The sequence below is a fragment of the Vanacampus margaritifer genome, chromosome 4 (assembly GCF_051991255.1).
Source record: "Vanacampus margaritifer isolate UIUO_Vmar chromosome 4, RoL_Vmar_1.0, whole genome shotgun sequence".
NCBI classification, from domain to species: Eukaryota; Metazoa; Chordata; class Actinopteri; order Syngnathiformes; family Syngnathidae; genus Vanacampus; species Vanacampus margaritifer.
Genome location: NC_135435.1, coordinates 15448318 through 15469152, shown reverse-complemented (window position 1 = coordinate 15469152; position 20835 = coordinate 15448318). Strand labels below are relative to the sequence as shown.

The following is a 20835-nucleotide window of genomic DNA, read 5'->3' as shown; positions in this document are numbered from 1 at the left end:
GGTTAAGAAAAATGATGGATGTTCCGTTTGAGACACATTGTACAGTAGAAAGTGCTTCCGAAATGGCAGCCACTTGCTATTATTTTAAATGAAGAAATGCTATACTCAGGGCAATTCTGAGATGTGAACTTTTAAGCTGTGGATCTTTTTACTGAGAGTGCACTAATTTATAGTCACATGTTTTACAATGGAGTGCTTCAACAAAAGTCTTTCTCCACTGAAAGTCATTGTAGTTTCTTGAGAAAAAGCTTAGAAAGAAAAAAACATCCATCTTCTTGAATTTGAGATATTTACAGTATGCTGCACGGTGGCAGTGAACTAAACTCAATAACTTGACAAAAAGCAGCAGCTTGGCAGATGGTAAACACATTTTCAAGAAAGAAATACGTTGTCTGTGATAGGGTTAACCCTATGAAGCCTGAACCATAAAATAAAAACATATTAGTATTTCCAAAAATCAGAAAGAACATATCCCACTATTAATTCATTTGCTCCCAAAAACGTATAAATACGTTCGATTTTAAATGTTTTAAGCGTCCCAAAGAAGTATGTATACATTATTATTATTATTTTATGCTAGAGCATACAGAAGGCTTTGATGCCGCCTCTGTAATGCAGAGAACGGTTGAAGCAATGGTAGTAATTACAAAAACGGCCGGCAAGTGGCAGCAGAGTATAAGAGCTCAACCAGGGCCATGTTGCAAACAAGTTCATTTACCCACAGTTCTAAACTGATTTGTGAAAAATGATTAAACTTAGCTATATTCTAATGCTAATTGATGCAAAACGGAAACAGATAGACTTTTTTTTTTCCTGATGAAAGAAGAGACTCTAATCTTTCTTTTGGTAGGTTCCATATTTTTATAGCAATAGAACCCAATATTCTGTGGGCCTTGCAAAATCGGTCAAATTCCAGTAAAACAGCCGGGAGCGAAGGGGGTTGCTTCAGTGAAAATGGCTGGGAGTAAATGAGTTAATAAGTATAGGTGACTCTCCTTTCTCAATTGGGGTGATCTTGCAAGGTCGCTGGAAAAGCCAACAGCTGGGTGATACTGCCCTCTAATGGATCATCTGTGCAATGCATGTGTCAGATCATATACGTCAGGGTTTCAATAGGAAAAAAATATTATGCTCATGAAATAGAGGGCTCAAAATGTCTTGTATTTAATATGATACGTTTGGAGGGTTAATCAACATATTTTTACACAAGTAGTTGTACAACCCATGTGGACAGACGCCAAATGACTTCAATGTTTGCCAATTATTTTTACTTTTATGTACTCTAACCATTACAGCAGTTGTAGTTGGGGGTCACATTGCAAGGATATTTTATACTTAGCAAGTTTTATAAGGTGAAAAAGTAGACAATCTGTGAAAATCCTTGGGCCTGTCGGATCTTTTAAGTGATCAGTACGAAAAAACTGATAATGCAATTGGACTCGGTTAGCCAGATAAGGCCAAAGAAATCACCAGATTACATTTTTCATTTAGTTCCCTATTTAGTTTTTAAATTGTGGGAGAAGAATAAGTGATGTATAGGCCTGCACAGGGTTAGCCTGTGGCTTGTTGACAGAGACAGAACAATGAGCATGTTTCTCATCTTGCTTCGCCTCCAGCCGGCCTGTAGCCGACATTAAACAAACCGATAGCGAGCACTTTAATTACCTTTGCATTCACGTGCGCTCACGTTCCGCCATTTCCCACTTTGCTTGTGCAGATGGGAGGTAAAAAAGCCAGATAGAAGGTAGAGAAGCATAATTACTTATTTTACTGGAGTGCAGCAGAATGCTTGTTGGCAAATGACTCTAATTCCAAATGGTTAACAAAATTTTTCTTTTTAATAGAGCCGAATCCACGCAACGGCGAATGGTTTTCTTATTTGGAGCCTTAATGGCTTTTCATACATTGCATTTCCAATAAGCAGTAAACTCGGGAATTAATATTGCACACTGTGTTATGAATGATGCAAAGAGCAGCCAGATAGGAGAACTGTACCTTCATGTTGGCCTATAGTATATTTACTGTCACGTTATTACTGTTGGAAAGTCAGTGCCACTACAGTATATGTTGACATTCACTTTTGAATGGCTTTGATAAGTTGTATAAAAAGCTATGTATAATAAAACATTTAGTGCTTCTAAAATGTGACTGTTAATGACAAATCCTAGTTGTATTTTCTTACATCTCGTATACATACAGGACAAAGCTGTTTTGTTTAATTAGAATGCATACAACCAATGATCAAAAATTATATCACATTTTTCTATATCTGACTTCATATTTCCTTTCTTGCTAATATTCTCCCACCACATATACTGCTAGGCCCAATGGCAGCCTGCCCCCCCCCCCCCCCCCAAAAAAAAAAAGTAAACTTTGCATACCATATTTAAAGGGTTTTGCAACTTTGACTATAATATACCATAGTTCTAACTTTGTTGAGTTTTTTTTCTTGCAATTAACTTAGAGCTTTCCGTTAAGGATCCCCTTGTCCAATTGGTGGGCACATGGCCAAAGTTTAATAGACTGTTGTTGTTGTTTTTTGTCAACATACCATGGCAACTTTTTTAAAAACTTTTTTTAACAGCGTTTTCTAATTTAACCTGTCGTTCTGGTAATGGTCTCTGATCCTATCTACATATCTGTAGGGGAAAAAATGTGATGATCATTACAAGACACAGTATTTGCAAACCAAACACCAGCAGATAAGTGCAAGGGAATTGGAAGGGGGTGACTGCTTTCATTAGGGTGGAATATTAATGCAGCGAGTCTTTTCAGGTACCGATGGAACTTGTCCTCCTTGTATTCTTGCTCATTGTGTGCAGCACTTACTTTGATGAGTGAGTCTGAGCTTCAAGTTGATTTTAATTGGGTCACCGTCTCGTCTGTGCTTGTGCTGTGTCTGTTGAACTCTCGATTAATTAGTTACAAAAAAAAATGTCAGAGAGGTTTTATATGTTTCATATGTGCTCTTCCGATGTTCTACTTTTAGAAGCATTGATACCAAACAATGAGAGGACATGCAATTAGGGATGGAAATTGCAAAGTACGTCATGATCTTCTTATCAAAACAGGGACTATGAAATAAATGAATGAAGAAAATCTATAGTTGCACCTTGAGTCTTCATAAAAAACAAAGTGAAGCAGCAGGTCAGTGGATTATTTTTTTTTTAAAGACAGGCAGGGATAAAATTTAATTGAAGAGGAGCTAAAGCACATGTGAAATTTTCAACGAGAGTCAACAGGTAAAGAAGAAACGTGCAGCCCAGATATCAAATACATCATAAAATCAGACAACAGAGATGATTAAAACAACTCTACGCATCATTGACAATCCTGCTCATCTAAACATTGATACTTATATATACTGTACACACATTGATATATTTTGATTTTAACTCATTCGCTGCCATTGACAGCTATAGACGTCAAAAATTCATTTGAACTATTTCTATTAGTTTAACATTTTTTCCCACTTTTGTTAACAGGAGTATGAAAACCTAGAATTTTTTTTTATTGTACATTTAGAACAGATATAAAATGTGTGATTAATCGTGAGTTAACTATTGAAGTCATGTGATTAATTACAATTAAAAATGTGAATCGCCTACGCGACTTAAAAATAATAAAAAATTCGGAGCACCAGGTGATTAAAAATTTTCATCGTAATTAATCGCATGACTTCACTAGTTAACTCACAATTAATCACATATTTTATATATGTTCTAAATGTACAATAAAAAAAATACTCTTGTTAACAAAAGTAGAAAAAATGTTAAACTAATAGAAATAGTTCAAATGAATTTTTGACGTCTATAGCCGTCAATGGCAGTGAATGAGTTAATATTTAATTATAATTACTTAATTTCGTTTCTTCAGGGTGACTCATCTGAGCAGTGTTGCGGAGCCCTAGTAACCTATATTGACGAGCCGCCACAGGCTATCGCACTATTTGTTCAAAAAGTTAAGGCAGTCTTAACATCTGTCATATCTGAATGATTTTAGTTCAAATCCGATGTGGTGTGACCCAGCGACAATGCATGTTGAATGATTTTCCCAACTGATTCCATGTCAATCCCCCCCCCATATGCATCAGAAGAATGTATTATTACAGATAAAGCCTCAGTGGATTCCATAAGACCCCCAATCCCTATCACGGTCCGACACAGACCGATAGTTTATGGATATATTACTCCGACTCCTCATCTTCTTTATCTTCCCTCCCAGATTACCACCTTCTCATGTGTACGCTCACAAGCACACAACCACTGCTCGTCGCCCCCTGGAGGGCTCCTGTGTTTTCAAAGTAAAGACCACTTAGAGAATAGCCCCAGGCATTTGAATACCAAAGTGTGCTGTGTTACATATTAGAAGGCACTCTACAAGTCAGGAACATAAACACTGAGTAGCTCATCTCTCCTCCCAAGAATACACCAAATACCTCAAAACTGTGGGGGGAAAGAGGCGATATGGAACAGATAGTCTGTGGGGACTTGACCACATTAAGAAGCACTCGTTGAGATGTGCCGATCATCAGACTGTAACAGTATGAGAGTAGAGGCTGTTTTAATATTTTATTAGTAAAATGTCAGAAAATATCCTTCCAGGGTAATACCACAAAAGTAACAACATTTTGGAATATAACCGTATAGTCAATTACTAGTAGAGATTGTTAAAATGTCCGTAAAATCATTGCTTGCATATAGTTAAAAATACATGAATAAATAAATGGAATCAGTTTGACCCGCAAACAGATTCATTCTAATTAGCTTTAATTAACAACTTGGAGGTTGCTTATACTGTCAGTTGCTTTTTAATTCATATGTAAATATGTTGTTAAGGCTTATTAATCTTAATTAGATAGCAGCGAGAGTGACCTCCTGTTTTGCAAATAGTTATCCCACATGTAGTGCTAATAATATGCGGTCTATGTTAGTTACAAATGGTTAAGTGCATTTACATTTCACAATAAGGCTTCTTTTTACTTGTCACGAATCCCTAGACGTAATGAAAAAATAACATTTTCAAGAAGCACATTTTCTTTAGTATAATATTGTGACTGTAAGTTAAAAATGACTAAGGCATTTATGCTATAAAAGCTTACAGTGGCTTTTATCTTAAACAAGCCACTTCGAGAGCCAACCCGCGATTATTAAACAGGTCTTTCATGTACAACTGGTTATTAGTGATTAACATTGATTGTATTTCATTATTAAGCTATTAATAACCTGGATTTTTTTTTATGTATTACAACTGTAGCATTAGCTAAGAAGACGTTAGCGCTATTAGACAGCATCAAGACTTTGACAGGAAATGTACACCATATTCTTGCTTTAAGTTTCTTAAAGATGTATTTGGGTTCACTGAATGACAACATGGAAAAGAGCAGCTTCAAGTGAGATGAAAATGTGTTGGTAGCAAATATCCGGACCTCCTTTTATAGGCAGACATGTTGTTAATGATCACAAGCTTCGTTCAATCTCTCAGTCAAGTAAATGAGGTTTGATCAGATACACAAGCAGGCAGCTGGCTCGCTATCTGTCACCACCAGCATGTTAATATTGAAAGAAAAACAACGTTATTAACAAACAGAGAAAGACAATTCTTTCTCGCAGGCAGGAAGAGGAAGCTGTAATCTCAATTTTTAATGACCGCTCCTGTGTGACGACTTTGTCATTGTGTTTGGTGAAGGAAGCGAGCCAGGGCTGTCACTCTTATGTCAGGCTACCCCCACTTTAAAAAAAAAATAATAATAATAATCTATTGCTTCTGTAAATAGCTCCTGGAGACATTTCAGCATTTTAATAGATATTGTTGCTTGCTTCTTTTCAAAATGTGATGCATACATATATTAGAGGAATGGCATTATTAAAGTAATGTGTTCAGGAAGCCAGCGAGTTGTGTTGTGTTCTAACCTCTGGAGGTTTATTATTGTATGTTAATATGCGAGATATATGTACAAAAGCATAAATGTATACCCCACATAAAAGTTATGCTTTAACACTATAATATGAAATATTAGCTACAGCTCTTAAGCCATTTAATGGTTGAAGGATCTTGTGGAAGAACTAGCTTTTATGTCCCGACAGTGGGTATAAAAAGTCTACACACCCCTGTTGAATTGATAGGTTTTAAAAAATGACACCAAGATAAATCCATTCAAAACATTTCCCCCAATATTGTGACCTATAACCTGTACAATTAATTTGGGGGGGAACTGGAATCGGTTTGTGCAAAAATAAACTGAGATAATGTGGTTTGCACAAGTGTGCACACCCTCCTTTGAACGGGGACGTAGCTGTGTTCAGAATTAACAAATTGCATTAAAATTCATGTGAAATGGGAGTCAGCTTTCCACTATTTAAAGCGTCTCCTGATTAACCACAAATTAATTTCAGATGTTCTAGTAGGATCTTTAAATGGTGGCAGGTGTTTGCACACTCCCATTTACCATGATTTTGAATGTGATTGGTTAATTCTGACCACAGCCATATTCCTATTTATAAGTGGGTGTGAACACTTGCGCAACCAAAACTATTGCATATAATAATAATATTTTTTGTATTTGTGTATATTTTTTTCCAATTGACTTTTACAGGTAACAGATCGCAAAATCACATTAACTCATTCATTGCCATAAATTCATTTTTTTTTTAATTATTAAAAAATTAGGGGCGACAGGCAATTTTTTTTTTTATTGTAATTAATCGTATGACTTCACTAGTTAACTCACGATTAATCGCAAATTTTATGTCTGTTCTAAATGTACAATGAAAAAATAATTCTAATAGAAATTAATTCAAATGAATTTTCGACGTTTATAGCCGTCAATGGCAGCGAATGAATTAAAAAAAAAAAGAAGACGAAAAAAAAGATTATTAAAAATTTGGGGCGTCAGGTGATTAAAATTTTAATCGTGATTAATCGCATGACTTTATTAGTTAACTCACGATTAATCACTCATTTTTATCTGTTCTAAATATACAATAAAAAAAATTCTAGCTTTTCATACTCTTGTTAACAAAAGAGGGGGGGAAATTAAACTAATAGAAATAGTTCAAATATATTTTTGACGTTTTTAGCTGTCAATGGCAGGGAATGGGTTAATGGTGGGGGGAAAAAAATCAAAACAATTTGCGTTGGTACAAAAATCTGACATCATGTGTAGTGTGTAAATCCACTGTCGTTCTAGGAAAAGCCGGTCACACATGCAGGATGTCACCTACAGCTCGAGTCCCTCTATCTTCTCTGCGATTTAGCCATGACCTTTGTATCAGGAAACAAAGCAACAGGGAAAGGAATTCGGACACATGGAAACATTCTATAAGAGGGAAAGCCAACATTTGTCTCTTATTTTTATTTGCTCTTGTCAGCCCACCAGCAACCCTTTCCCTTCTCATCTGACAGACACACACATCTTCTTATGGTACAAAGATGAACAGCGGTTTTCTTTGCATTTATCGTGACGAATTTCTCCACACACGTTCCACTTTGGTTGACCAATACATTCTGTGAAAGCGTGGCCTGGTGGTGTTGTTCTTTAATAAGTCCAGAGGTGAGGCAAAACCGGTATGTGATCAGTCATCCTGTCAGGATCTTAGCCTCTGATTATCACCCAACATATTGGTGGAGGCTTTAATCTGCCACAGCCGCCTATGTCATGGCCCAGTAGACAAGTTGGGGAAAAGGTCACATTTCATGCCTGTTGAAAATGTGTATCAGCCAGAAAATTTGATTAGATTTTTTTTTTTTTCAAATGCAAGTGAATGATTTTGAATAAGTCACTTTGTAACTTTTTAGGAGGAAAACAGGAGTCAAGAATTCATAGACGTATTAGATATAATGGTGTTGTCTGAGTCTGAGACCACTTGCAAAAACTGGTCCAAATGGTCACACGCTCGCCCATGGGCCTCACTTACAGACTTCAGAATGGATCTTTATTTACAACACAGAACTCGGAAACAGCTGATCAATCCATTTAGCCTTAGGCCACTGATTTGTCCGTATTTACTACAACAGGCGAAGAAAAGCCAGGGTCTTTTTTCCTCTCTCCTTCCTATTGATCTGGCGCTTAGAAAAGCTGCCCTGCTGTCTAAACTCTATTGATCCCTCCCTCTCAACGACAGCCTCTCGCAACTGTGCAGAAAAGGGACTGGATGAATTGAAATTTCATTTCCAGCAACTTGTTCTTGCTATTTTGACCCCTCACCACCCCCCTGCACTATTTGTGATTTTGACCCCCATCCATCTTCACCAGACTATCTGGGATCTTGTGTTGGTTGTCCAGAAGTGTGTGTCCTCACTGGGACTGGTTATTTATATAGCCTTGGCTGTCACAAAGCACTTTACAGAAACACAACACAGAACAAACATTAACAGCAATACAATAGCTACAATACAATACAATCACAACAAACCTTTTTTTTTCATTCCTGATGTTTGAAGCAGTTATAGATAGTTATAGTCTCCTTTCAGCAGTGGATCAGACACACGATCACAACACGCATGACGTCACACACGTCTGCTACAAGCTAAGTTTGCTACAAGCTAGGTCGTAAACAAGCAGCTGCTGCGTCCGTGATGAGCACCATACGCACACACACACAAAAAAAACGGAATGGTCCAATTTTCCAGTCCTATCTAAACTGCTTTTCTTTTATGCGCCAAACCTCCATCTCCTCATCCTGCGCACACCACCGACATTCTCGTCGTTATCCCCACCGCCATCCATTCAGCTCACCAGCCGAGCAAAAGGTGCTGTTGAAAAATGCTGCCTAATGTTTCCTAACACTAGAATACTCACTAAAGGCACTGGAAAAAAATAACCATACAGTACTCCATTATTGAACATAGTTAAATGCATTATGGGAATATTCAAATTCCCATTCCCTCTGAGGGAGTGACATCATCGTTTTCAGCACTGACGACTCACGTGTGTATTCAAAACAGCAATGGAGGAAGGAGAGAGATTTGCATTTTCAAGCTGACAGTACAGTCACTATTTTGACTTTGTGTCAGCTAAAAACAAAAATGTTAAAGTTTGTTGTACACTGTGCTGTCGAGTGTTTTCTACATTGTTCCAGTAACACTGTCAAAAAACAACAAAACTGATCGCAGGGTAGTATGCATTTAGAGTCACACCCGATTGTGTGACTACAAGACGTCCTCAAGCAATGTGTGTTATAAATGTTGAGTTTTGCCATTGCAACATTAATATTTAAATATGTCGTGTAAAAAAGTTAGCAAATTTATGTTACGTGAAATCCTTGAAAATGCCTTCTTTTTATAAGCCCAAAAGTTGTTTTTAAATTATTTTTGATGAAAACAAACGTTCTTAAATGTCACCGTCACCGGGCCTCTTTTTTTCTTTTTCTTTTTTAACTTTAAGCGAGGTTTTAGGTGTCTGCTGAATGCAACTGTTAAAGTAACTTGTAATCTAAATTAGTTATGTTTAAAGCAAGTAATCAGTAAAGTAGCTAAGTTACTTGTTCAAGGTAAGGTTCAGATCTAAAACCACCACTGGTCAGTTATTTCTGGATCATCAAAATGTACCATTAAGCTAAGTCTATAATGTCACATCAAGCTTATTAGCATATCATGTGCTTTCTGTCATATGTGATTAGAATATTTGCTTCATGTGTCTTATCACAACAACATTTACCTAAAAAGCAGGTTCTGTTTCATTAATTAACATTACAAATCAGCCATTGCCCAATTTCAAGCCCCTAATGTCAATTCTTATTGTAATACATTCTAATTCCTACCATTGTAACTCCTATTATGATAAAGACGATTATTCCATTTATGACGGAATTATGGTCGTGTTCCCCGAAGGCACATATTTGGCTGGGTCGTTGGCCAAACAACATTGAGAGCTGACACTGATAAAGATAAACACACAAACACCCCAGTGTGTCTGCTGTTGCGCCTGTAAAACGCTCCATCTGAATTGCATATCTGCCTCGCCACCAAGCTTGTCATAAGCTGTATTAAGAAAAATGGTCACACGGTTTGACACAAATTGGAAAATGACATTTGGAAAACGCGGCTGTGGAAATTAGAGATATTAAAATTATACATCAGTGTCTGCAGTGCAGGGTGGGAAAGCGTGTGCGGGGGTTCCTACTTGTGTTTTCTCAATCGAGCTTCTTCTCCATGTTCATATCCTCAGCTTTATTTCTCTTTTTCTTAATCTCGCACACTTTGTCTTTCTCCGGAGGCGATGTAAGGTCACAGCCCAGGAAAAGTGGTTTTTAAATGCAGCAACACATAAGTTTGCCCCACAGGGACGAACCCACCCAGTGTGTGTGTGTGTGTGTGTGTGTGCGTGCGTGTGTGTGTGTGTGTGTGTGTGTCTGCAGCCACTGTTGTGATTCTTGTCATCTTATTGCTTGGGCTTTCTGGCAGTAACCTGCTAATGTATCATCTCAGAGGTGTGATATGCTTTACGCAAAAGTGAGGTGTGCTTTACACTTTTAAAAAATTGAGGCAGATTCATCTGCTGTCTTTTTCTTTTTTTTCTTCTTTTTTTTTTAGAGGAGGCAAAATGACAATTGTTTTAAAAGTAGAAGTGTTAAAAAAAAAGAAGACATTTTGGATGCATATGAATTTACTAGTATGGTGTTTACTCATATTTGCGGTAAAGGACTTAAAAAAAAATGCAATAGCCGCGTTCGTGAGAGTACTTTGTAGACTGGTATACTAATACACACCTAAGGCAACTCGTGGTTTTCTAACAAATATGTCAAATGTACTCATTTATGTTGAGTACTTTATGTCCTGGATGTAAACATGTATGGCTTTTGCCTTGGTTTCATTGTTGTTGTTGTTGTTGTTATTTCCATTTTTCACACAGGACAGCGACTTGGAATGTTTTGACCTCCCGACCTCTCCTTTTAAAGGAAAATTAAGTTCCCACTTCAAAAAGAGCTGCCACATACTGTATGTATGTTGCCTTCAGGATGGAGGTCAGAAGCTCTTTTCAAAGCGAGTGCAGGAGGAAAAACATTCATTGTCTATGGCCTTGAAGAATGAATGGTATATTCACATATGCTGGTCAAATATTTAGAGAATGGTCCGCAGTAATCCTTCATGGCCGTGAGAAGGCGGGAGGTCATCCATTTTAAGAGCAATCACTTTCTAAGGCCGGCTTCACACACAGTCATTCCAGCTTGAAATTTAATTTCCTTTGCAATAGCAATTGTGTTCTCTATTGCCCATTCAAGCCTGCAGTCACCTCAGTATAATTTCTTAACACAGTAGCCCCCGAAATGTCAGGGAAAGACTGAAATATCTAATGACCGTTACTCTTGCAGCCTGCGGAATTGGAAATGTGGCCATTAGAGTGCTGACAAAAAAACCTTTGACCCTGTCTCGCTCAACATCTTTGATGGATATCATTCCAGACCAGGGGTCTATTTCACAAAGCAGGTTTAGTGAGAACTCTGGATCAAGAAACCCTGAAATGTGGGAAACTGCATTTTCCGTTTCAGAGAGGGAGGTAAATGAAACAAGAGAAAAAGAGGAAACTCTAGCCTGTTTCATAAAAAGAGGTCATTTAAGCTCTCGGTCAGTTACCGTAGTAACAGTGTCCATGAACCAAACCTGGTCGGTTGCAGGTTTTTCACAATGATCCTCGAGGTTTTCTCTGAGGTTTTTAGCCACACACGGCATTCATTTCCTCATTCATAAAGTCAGCTGCAGCGAGTTTTTGCGTAAATACGCCTATAGTCTATAGCGTAAAGTCCACAAACATGTCCTTTTGACAACGACCCTATTGATGAAGATGCCGCATTATTGCGCAGGGAATTCAATATTTGTCGTGAGATTGTTATCAACCGCGCAGAGATATATGTTGTCATTTCCGGACAGTTTCGTTTCATATCACAGTCCATCATCTACATAAATCCGTCCAACATTTCCGGCCGTAGTCATGCGCTCACATCCCAGCATATATTGTGTGTTGCGCTCTGTTTTTTTCTTATGCCCGTTTGAATAATGTTTTTTTTTATTTCATCTTAAGTCAAGTGCGCCCCCCCCCCCCAACCCCCCCCCCCCCCACCCCGCAGGATTGCACCTAAATGAAATAAATTAATGAGTTACCATTCAAGCAGGTTTCCCCTGTAATATTTTTGTGATTGCAAAGGACTATATTTAAATTTACGCATTGACCCGCGCAGCAACGTTCTCCCACAAACCGCTACAGTGTTGCGCTTTTTTTCGAAATTCGCCGTATGATCGCATTAAGATTTTCAGTTGAGAGGGGTATAAAACAAACAAACGCGGAAGAAGAGGCGGCACCGCGCTCTGCGCTTCCCCGTTGCCATGGTGACTCGACGAATCGGGGCTACATTAATGTGGACTTTTTAGTATAGTGGCAAGGCCAGGTGAAACTACTCTGCGTTGATATAACTACCTCAAATCAACTGTCCTGGAACTGAAAACGCAGAGTTTCCTCACTCAGTCTGTGTCAACTCGCTGTTCAGGGTTAGTCTCGGTTTGTAGAACATGCTTTGTGAAATGGACCCCAGTCATGTTTTGGTTATAAGTGAAAATGTTGTTTAATGCTCATTGATGATTGAAAACATGGGAACATGAAACTTTCTCCCTATTGTTTGCAGGACTTCAGATTTTTTTTTTAAAGTCTACATTAATGTGAAAAAGTCAAGTCGAGCTCAACTAATTGCTAGTCAATTGGTCGACTAGTTCGTACTTGTGCATGACCAATGGCAATCAAGATTTATTCATCAGTCAAGGTGGATAATTAAATTCAGCACACTTCTCCGTTGCCTCCAGCCAAAAATTATTAGCTAGTCAACATCATCCTCTAAACATCATTGTGAAGTAGTAAAGTTGACTACCGGTAGTCTGTAAAAAACAATCATATGATGACATCATCTATTTCAAGTCCTATAGAATGAAGCCCATGAGATGTAAATTATGAATGGAATTTATAACGGAATATTCTAAAATCGCGTTTATCATAAAAAAATAATAATAATAATAATAATAATAATAATGATGATAATAATAATAATAATAATAATGATAATAATATTCCTATTTTAATAATAATAATAATATTTATTTTTAAATAATATTAATAATAATAACAAAAAATAATATTATTAATAATTATTATTTTTAAAAATTATAATAATTATTATAATTATTATTATTATTATTATTATTACAACTTTTACTTTTATATGGAATCAAATGAAGCCCTAAAGTCCTAATGTGCAAATCTTAATTTTATTGTCTTACAATTGCAGGTGAGGGTTACGAAACCCTTATAAGAGATCATTTTGATAGGCTAGCCAAATTTGCTGGTGGTTCACAAGGAAAGTATGGCATTTGAGTTGAGGTGTTTTTACAGCGCGCGCGGTAAACCAACGGCCTTCAAAGCACAGCACTTATTGCTGAGTGCCTCTGGGGTGGTTGGCCGAGATTACTCTCAAAACAAAGTGCGGACAGGTTGATTAATTGAAGGGTCCGCAGAGGTGCACAGCACAGTATATTATCACGCCAGCAAACACTCGCTCATTTCATCCGCGGTGGACTTTTATGGGCTGATCTTGCCACTGTGCGAGTTTGTCACTTCATAAAAGTGATGCCACCTCCTCTTTGGGTGTCGGTTTTGCAAAAACTTATCAGCGCTCTGACAGACGTGTTGTTTTAATGAAGTCTCTGAGGCTCTCTCACAACACAATACACAGATGATTGAAGGTCATGGCAGAAGCAATGTTTCCAACGCGATTCTATGGTGTGGAGAATAGGATGGTGATTACTCCATAGACTTGCAGTTAGTCTTTTTTCCCAGATGCAGTATGTGCCAGTATGAGAACCTTAGCTCCAACGTGTAGTGCAGTTTACGGGTATGCAGGTTGCTGAGCGTCTTCCACTTAAAGCTTTTGAACATCCTGAAGTCGGTCTGGAGTAAAACTTGATCACTCTCGGAAACATCTGGTGAAATGAGTTTTTGTTGCTGTTGAGTTATAATGCAGACCTCCAGATAGACCGTCCCTGGCTTTGCCCAAATGCCTGCTGTAGGAATTGACTGATTTCATTAGCAGTTGTTGTGGCATGATGTTCAATGGCTTGGTTTGTCAAGATCAGATCCTGTTTGCATGAATTGTACTTTGTACAAAGCATTGGAGCAGTGTGAGGGACGTAAAGCTTCTCAAAGTGGCGGAGAGAAAAACATAATGCCCTCGATGGCAATTTTGCAACACTGCTCAATGTTAATTGGCAAGCCATCGGCTATGGAATAATGTGTCAACAAAAACGGCAAAACTGCCAAATACTGATGGCCTCACATTTGTTTGAATGATACCTGAAACTGAATAGAAATGTCTCAGTACATATATAGTGACCTTTGGCAGGCTGTATATTGAATTTTGGTCCAATTTTGTTGGCTGATGACATATACAAACATAGGGTTCAAAATTGCAGTGCAGTATCAGTTGAGGATTTGTTTGAAAATGCACATTTCACAGAATGGAACTATATACTGCACCAGATGAACAACCTGATCTGGTCATGGTCCAAGACTGGCATTCGTTGGTTCAGAACCAGATCCTCAGTCTCTGGAATAGCCGTAAAGGTTGATGACTTGAATTTAGATCGGGACCTTGAATGTACTCAATTCTACCGTAATTATGAACAGGTCGTGGGTGATTGCTGTTGTGGTGGCGAAGGGGGGAGGGTGGGGGCGCTGGTGGCGGCGTGTCATGCGGTCATGCCCCTCATCACATCACATGAAAGGATTCTAATTAACTTCAACACCATATCAGACCGCAATCAACAGAACCACAGAGGAAATTAGTTTTTTTTTTTTTTTCTGTGGCATTCATAAGCAAGGCGTTAAAATGTATACTAGCCTGTTTGTTTTTAATTAACATTTTGTGCTTAGAAGGCGTGTTAACAATATCCCTTAATGAGCTTTGTGCAAAAAGAGCCCAACAGAGGACAAGGGGCAACTACTTCCACTGTTTGTTGATGCGCTCTTCTTTATTCTAATATCATTCCAATCGTAATCCGTGTTTAACTCCTCATTCAGCAGGAACGTCACCTCCAGCACCTCCTTCCCATTTGGGGACGAGCACATTATACAGGCAATCCTTTCTTCATTATCACAAGTGGTAATGAGATCGTTCTTGATGAGGTCGTATAATCTTAATAATTAGTGTGAAATTGTTTGAAATCCTTGTGTTGTCCTATCCATGTTGCACAAGATAGGACAAAACATATTCATTACATTTATAATCCAAGTACAAATGCTATACAAAAGGTGTATATGCTCCACTTAAAATAAAATAAAATGATGCTGATGATGATAATTGTGCTCATCCCCCTGCCTTCATTGATGGGTTCCGCTATCATTTGTTTCAGTAGTTTTGTCCACTGAGTTTTCTTAGACAGAATCTTGGGCCCATTTTTCCTCACTGCCTTTCTGTCCAAATGTCCCAAAAAGTGTTTTTTACTTAGAGCACTGGATTGATCATTTTAATGTATGCCGGCTTTTTGCTGATTTATTTATTTCCCCTTCCATTTGACTGGTCACTCATTTGTTTTCCACAGTGTCCTTGCATGTCATAAATTGCACCAACCTGAAACATCATCGCTGAGAATTTGAGAGTTTCTTGAGAGAAGTTTAATCTGGTTTAAAGCTGAAAGGTGAATAATGCATCTCAAAGTGCTACACGTACTGTTTTACCATTAATATGCAGCTCGCGTTATCTACAGAATAGTTATGAGTACCAGCGAAAATGTTTGTGATGTTATTTATTTATGTTGCTCTTTTCAATTATTCACGTGTTTATTTATTCATGGAAGAACTAACTGAAATCTGAAATTGGAAAATTTATTTTTTGCTGAAGGGCGCTTGGCCCCACTCTATCCTGCTAGAAACACACACACACACACACACACACAAAATAAATAAATAGTGTGAGGTGGGGTGTAGGCTTTTTAGTAATTGCTTATGTAGTATTTACTTAAACTCACCAGATAATGGCTCACTGAAGTAGGAAAGAGTTGACAAGAAACAAGAGAGCTGAAGACTATCTGTTGTTGCCTGCTGTGTGTGACATTGGTTGCATCTATGCTTTAACACCCTCCGCTTGTTTTTGTCCATTGTCTTGGAAAACCTGGATATAGTTGAAAGTCAGTCATGAGAATTTTGATGAGAAAAAACGTCCATTGTCCCCAAAAAATCTGTAGCCCTTACCAATGATTTAATTTGTATATTTTTAATACTCCTTTCAGGGTGACGGGTGAACTGGAAGCTGTCCCGGCTGACTTCAGGCGAAAGGCAGACAAGACAACACAAAGGACTGCTAACCAGCCAATCACAGAGCACGGATAGAGATTTGCTGCCTACACCGAATTAAGGTGAGTGGACCATTTACATCATCAGTGTGTTTGAAATTATTTCAACATTCCTATTTTTCTGTAGTTTAGAGCAAACAGTGAGGCTGTAATGCTGCTAATGCTAATGCTAATGCTGCTAAAGTTCACATGCAGTTTGAGGTTCATGACTTTTTAAATTTGTGTCAGTAGTCAGTGAACACATCTCCCCTAATATCACATAGAGCCATGCTTTTTCGAGAGAACGCATATACATTGTAACAATCTGTAGTATGGCACCGCACCACAAGGTGGCGCCTCTTTGTTTTTGTTATGCCTACGCAGCACTTTTTTTGTGACGCTTGGTAGCGCCAAAAAGCATACTTTTTGCCTTTTAATAAAGTAAGTTACCTGTGGGCTTGCAGCCCATTATTTGTTTTGCACTTCTGCATTTATTTATTTTTGCTATCTAGCTGCGGCGTCTATGGCTGATCAACCACTGCGCATTACAACATACATTTTCAATTCAGCTCTTTTTCCTTTTAATGATATAAATAGTGTGTTTAACAATACTTAATTTTTGATAAATGTGTAATCATGGGAATGGATGTTTGATAAATTCATTTTATTCCACCTCTATGTATACATTGCAGTTAAGTGTTTAGTTTAGTCTTGTAACTTTGTCAGTGTGTAATGAATTGTGTTGTTGTGAGTGTCATGACAGTTGATCAAAGGTGTCACAATCTCATCTTTCAAGGTGTCAATAAACAGCACAGCCTGAAAGTAATATGGAATGACAATTTGTATCTTTTAATTACAGCACACATCTCTGGGCATTGTACATTTATTCGAATCTTTATCCACCTTGATCGCTTTATAATATAATATAGTTCTTTGGAGGGATGAATGATTAAAATGCATTGATTCAGCAGCCTTATTTACATTCACCCCCCTCCGACACTCTTCGTCCTTATTTTTCACAATTAATTGTGGAGCGTGGCAGTTTGGAGGGTGAGGCACCGGTGACAATTTGTAATCAAAGCAGCGGGTTCAAATTATTTATGGAGGCAGGGTGACAAGTTTTTGATGAGTTTGTTCTGCCTTGTGAGTTGATAGATACCCGTAGTTGACAGTGAATCTGCTGACTTCAAGTGCCACAAGATGAAAGATTAGAACGGGCTTTTTTTGTGTGTGTTTGTATTAGCCAGATCAAACCAAGCCACTGGTCACCCCTCCTCCACTGCTACCCACCTTCTCCCACCACGACCTTGGCTGCATGTGCATATGTAAGCATGCATGCATGACTGTGTTGCTTGCATCATTCCCAACCTAGAGGGTTTATTAATTTTGATTGATGACTCCATTTATCTTTGGAATAACAATTCTCTAATACCCCTCACCGCCATGTCTGCAGCCATCAGAGGCCAGTATGGAAGTGATATTACAAACAAAATGAGAAATTTGCTATTTGACAAGGAGCTTGATAAAATGCTTTCACAGTTGGTCTTGATGTGTGGAAATGTTATGTTAATGATACCACAAGCCAAGCAGTTTAGTTGGAAACTAATCAGGAGACCAGATGCGGGATAGAATAGGAGACCTTTGACCTTAAACAAAAAACAACCTTTTTTTGTTCCATAGATGCAAAATAAAATAACAGCAACATTTTAAAAAAGCATCTGTCCATCCATCCATCCAAACAGCTAACCACGAGATAGCTAACTAGCTGCTGGTCTCTGTCGCTATCATTTAGATAGGAGAGGAGACTAAAACACATATATTGTACAAAGTAAGAATCTGTATTGTGTTATCGGAATAAACTACTCTTTAGAACACTAACATTCCTTAGTTGCCTTTACAGTGGAACCTCTAAGTTCAACAAAGTCTGTTGCAGAATGTTGTTTAGCCTCAGAATTGTCTACATTTATAATACATTTTTAGTTTATTGTTTGTTTGTTTTTGTTTTGTGGGGGCTGTTGATTGCAATTTTTAAGTTTTAATTATTTGCCTGATTTCCAAATTAATAATCACACATTTTATATATGTTCTAAATGTACAATAAAAGATTTGTATCATGTTTTTCATGCTCTTGTTAATAAACAAAAGTGGACAAATAGATTTACCTCATAGAAATATTGTTGTATCTTTTATTTCATGTATAAGTACTTTTTATAGTAATTCATAAGTTATCTGAAGTTAAAAAGATACATTACAGTTAAAAGGAGTGTAAAAATTGAGTCCGATTTGTGTTGAGCTAAATGCATAGAATTGTTCTGCTACTAGGTGGCATTAGCGTTTCATGTTGGACGTTGGTGAGAGTTTCAGTCTGTTATTCTTTTCAAATTAAGAGTAAATTATTAGAACATGAAATAATCCCAGTCCCCACAAATGTATTATTCAATTTGCAAAATTGTGTTATAGTGGCACCTATGTACAACATTGTATGCCTTTATTTTGTTAAGTCTTATACTGATGTGCCTTGTCATTATAGTGATGCCGCTTTCCAGCAAAGGAGCCAGAAATAAAACCAATGATGCTACATGAGCTATCTTCTGATACTAAATACTCGTCACGTTCAAAGAGCAAGTGACTTGGAGTATATAATATGTGGAGTTCCACTGTATATATAAAAAAAATGCTTAAAAATGGTTTAAAACAAGCTAAAAAAAATGTGTGTCTCCTCTTTCAAATGCTGTGGGTGTGTCCACTGAAAACTTAAACTTAACCTATGCCCCACTTAATAAGGATGCTACTTTCATCAATTTTCTTAAGGCTATGCATTCCTACTTGTTTGAGACGTAAACGCCCAAAAATGGTGAGGGGAAAAAAAGTTTGATGTCTATGTATCTCCATACTTAAAATATGTTTAATAATTATCTTCAAAACTGTATATGCAATGTATTTAGAAACAAATCCCATTCATTTACAAGGTCTCTAATGCAGTTACAAAATGGAGGAAGCAAAAAACTTTTGTATTAAGTGAAAGAAGGTAAAGAGGAGGGAAGATTGCTCCCTTCCCTTCCCCCCGATACCCCTCACCTCACCCTTATTCGCCCTTTCGCCAGCTCTGAATTTCATCACAAATAGCCATGGGGTGTAGTCAGTGTGATGGGGTAAGGAAAGAAATATCCAGTTAGAAAATGACCCCGGAGCTTAGCACTGATTGATGCAGTCATGTAATGTGTGTTGCTGTATTGCAAGCTGCCATGTTATGACTTACACTACAACTCCTCACGCATGCATTTGGAAGTCAACTCATGAAAATACATCTATTTTGCTGTATGTGTTTTTTACATTATTGCTCCATCTATATTCCGCGTGTCTTTTCTATGCATTTTATTCAATATTTTAATAGACTGCACACAAGCACAGGAGTCCAAATACATTATTTTTTCCCAGATACATTTTTTAAAAAGTGCAATTTACTGTCAATTTTTTAAATGTATGCCCTCTCTCTGTGTTTGTGAACCTAGTCCCGTCTAAAGCTTGTGAGTTGTTATTAGAAAGACACACTAATGAAGTCATTATCAGATTTTGCTCATTTTGCGTAGCGTAATTAGCCAGAACCCTTAATGAGTTTGCTAATTGAATGAAAGCAAGTCTAATGATCCCCTCTACTCTGGAATGAAGAAAATAAATAAAAAGATACAGTGTTTGTTTTTCCACCATGTTACAAGTCTCCGTGATTTATTTTCACCCCAGGAGACATCTGGTAAACCATCCCTTATTTTTATAATGAATCATCAGCCAGGGGGAAAAACAATATTATCCAGTCTGCAATATTGTACTCTGGAGTCTAATAATCTAATGTACACCCGAGTCTGCGTCTTAAAGTGCCATCGGTGCTCTGGGAGAAGGGAGGTGCACATCTGGACAACTCACAATCACTATTTAAAAAATGTTATGCTTCATCTTACCCGATGCAAGGACACACACAAGCACAAGCAGAATGCTGGAACAAACACATATATTTCTGATATACTCTCAGCAGCCCCAGTCTTAGGCACAATACACCCGCGCAATCAAATACTAAGATTCACTGTGAGAGATATATTGAGAACTGACTTTACGAAGCCAACATTTGCTTCTTGCGGACTCGTATTGAAACAAATAAACACAAATGATTAAAAATATAACTTACCTTTAAATTCAGTTATAATTAGTGTGAGCCCTGTGCATGTTTTTCTCTTCAATGAGCTTCTCATTTTGTGTTCCGTAGCGCAGCGTCAAGACGGCAGGCTGCAAAAAAAATTTGTTCTCATTATCACACAGTTGTTTCCTATGCATTACTGGACATAATAATTTGGCGACGTAGATGGAGTTCCCCAGTCCTGTGCTCGCACTGGAATTAATAATAATAATATAAAAAACTAGTGTGCTGGTTTTTAGTTAATTTAAAGTTCCTTTAACGGCAGCATTTTTTTTATGCGCGATTAATGACCGCCCCTTACTTGGAAAGCCTGTACACGTCCATGTCAAAATTGAGCA

The 20835-nt window shown here is 37.6% G+C and overlaps 1 long non-coding RNA gene across 1 annotated transcript in view; it reads left to right on the top strand.

Moving 5' to 3' along the window:
• Nucleotides 1–20835, top strand: part of LOC144050721 (uncharacterized) — a 55246-nt gene that overhangs the window by 16466 nt on the left and 17945 nt on the right. Inside the window, exon 4 of the long non-coding RNA XR_013293910.1 lies at nucleotides 16267–16392. This is a non-coding gene — a long non-coding RNA (uncharacterized LOC144050721). The remainder of the gene's footprint in view (nucleotides 1–16266; nucleotides 16393–20835) is intronic.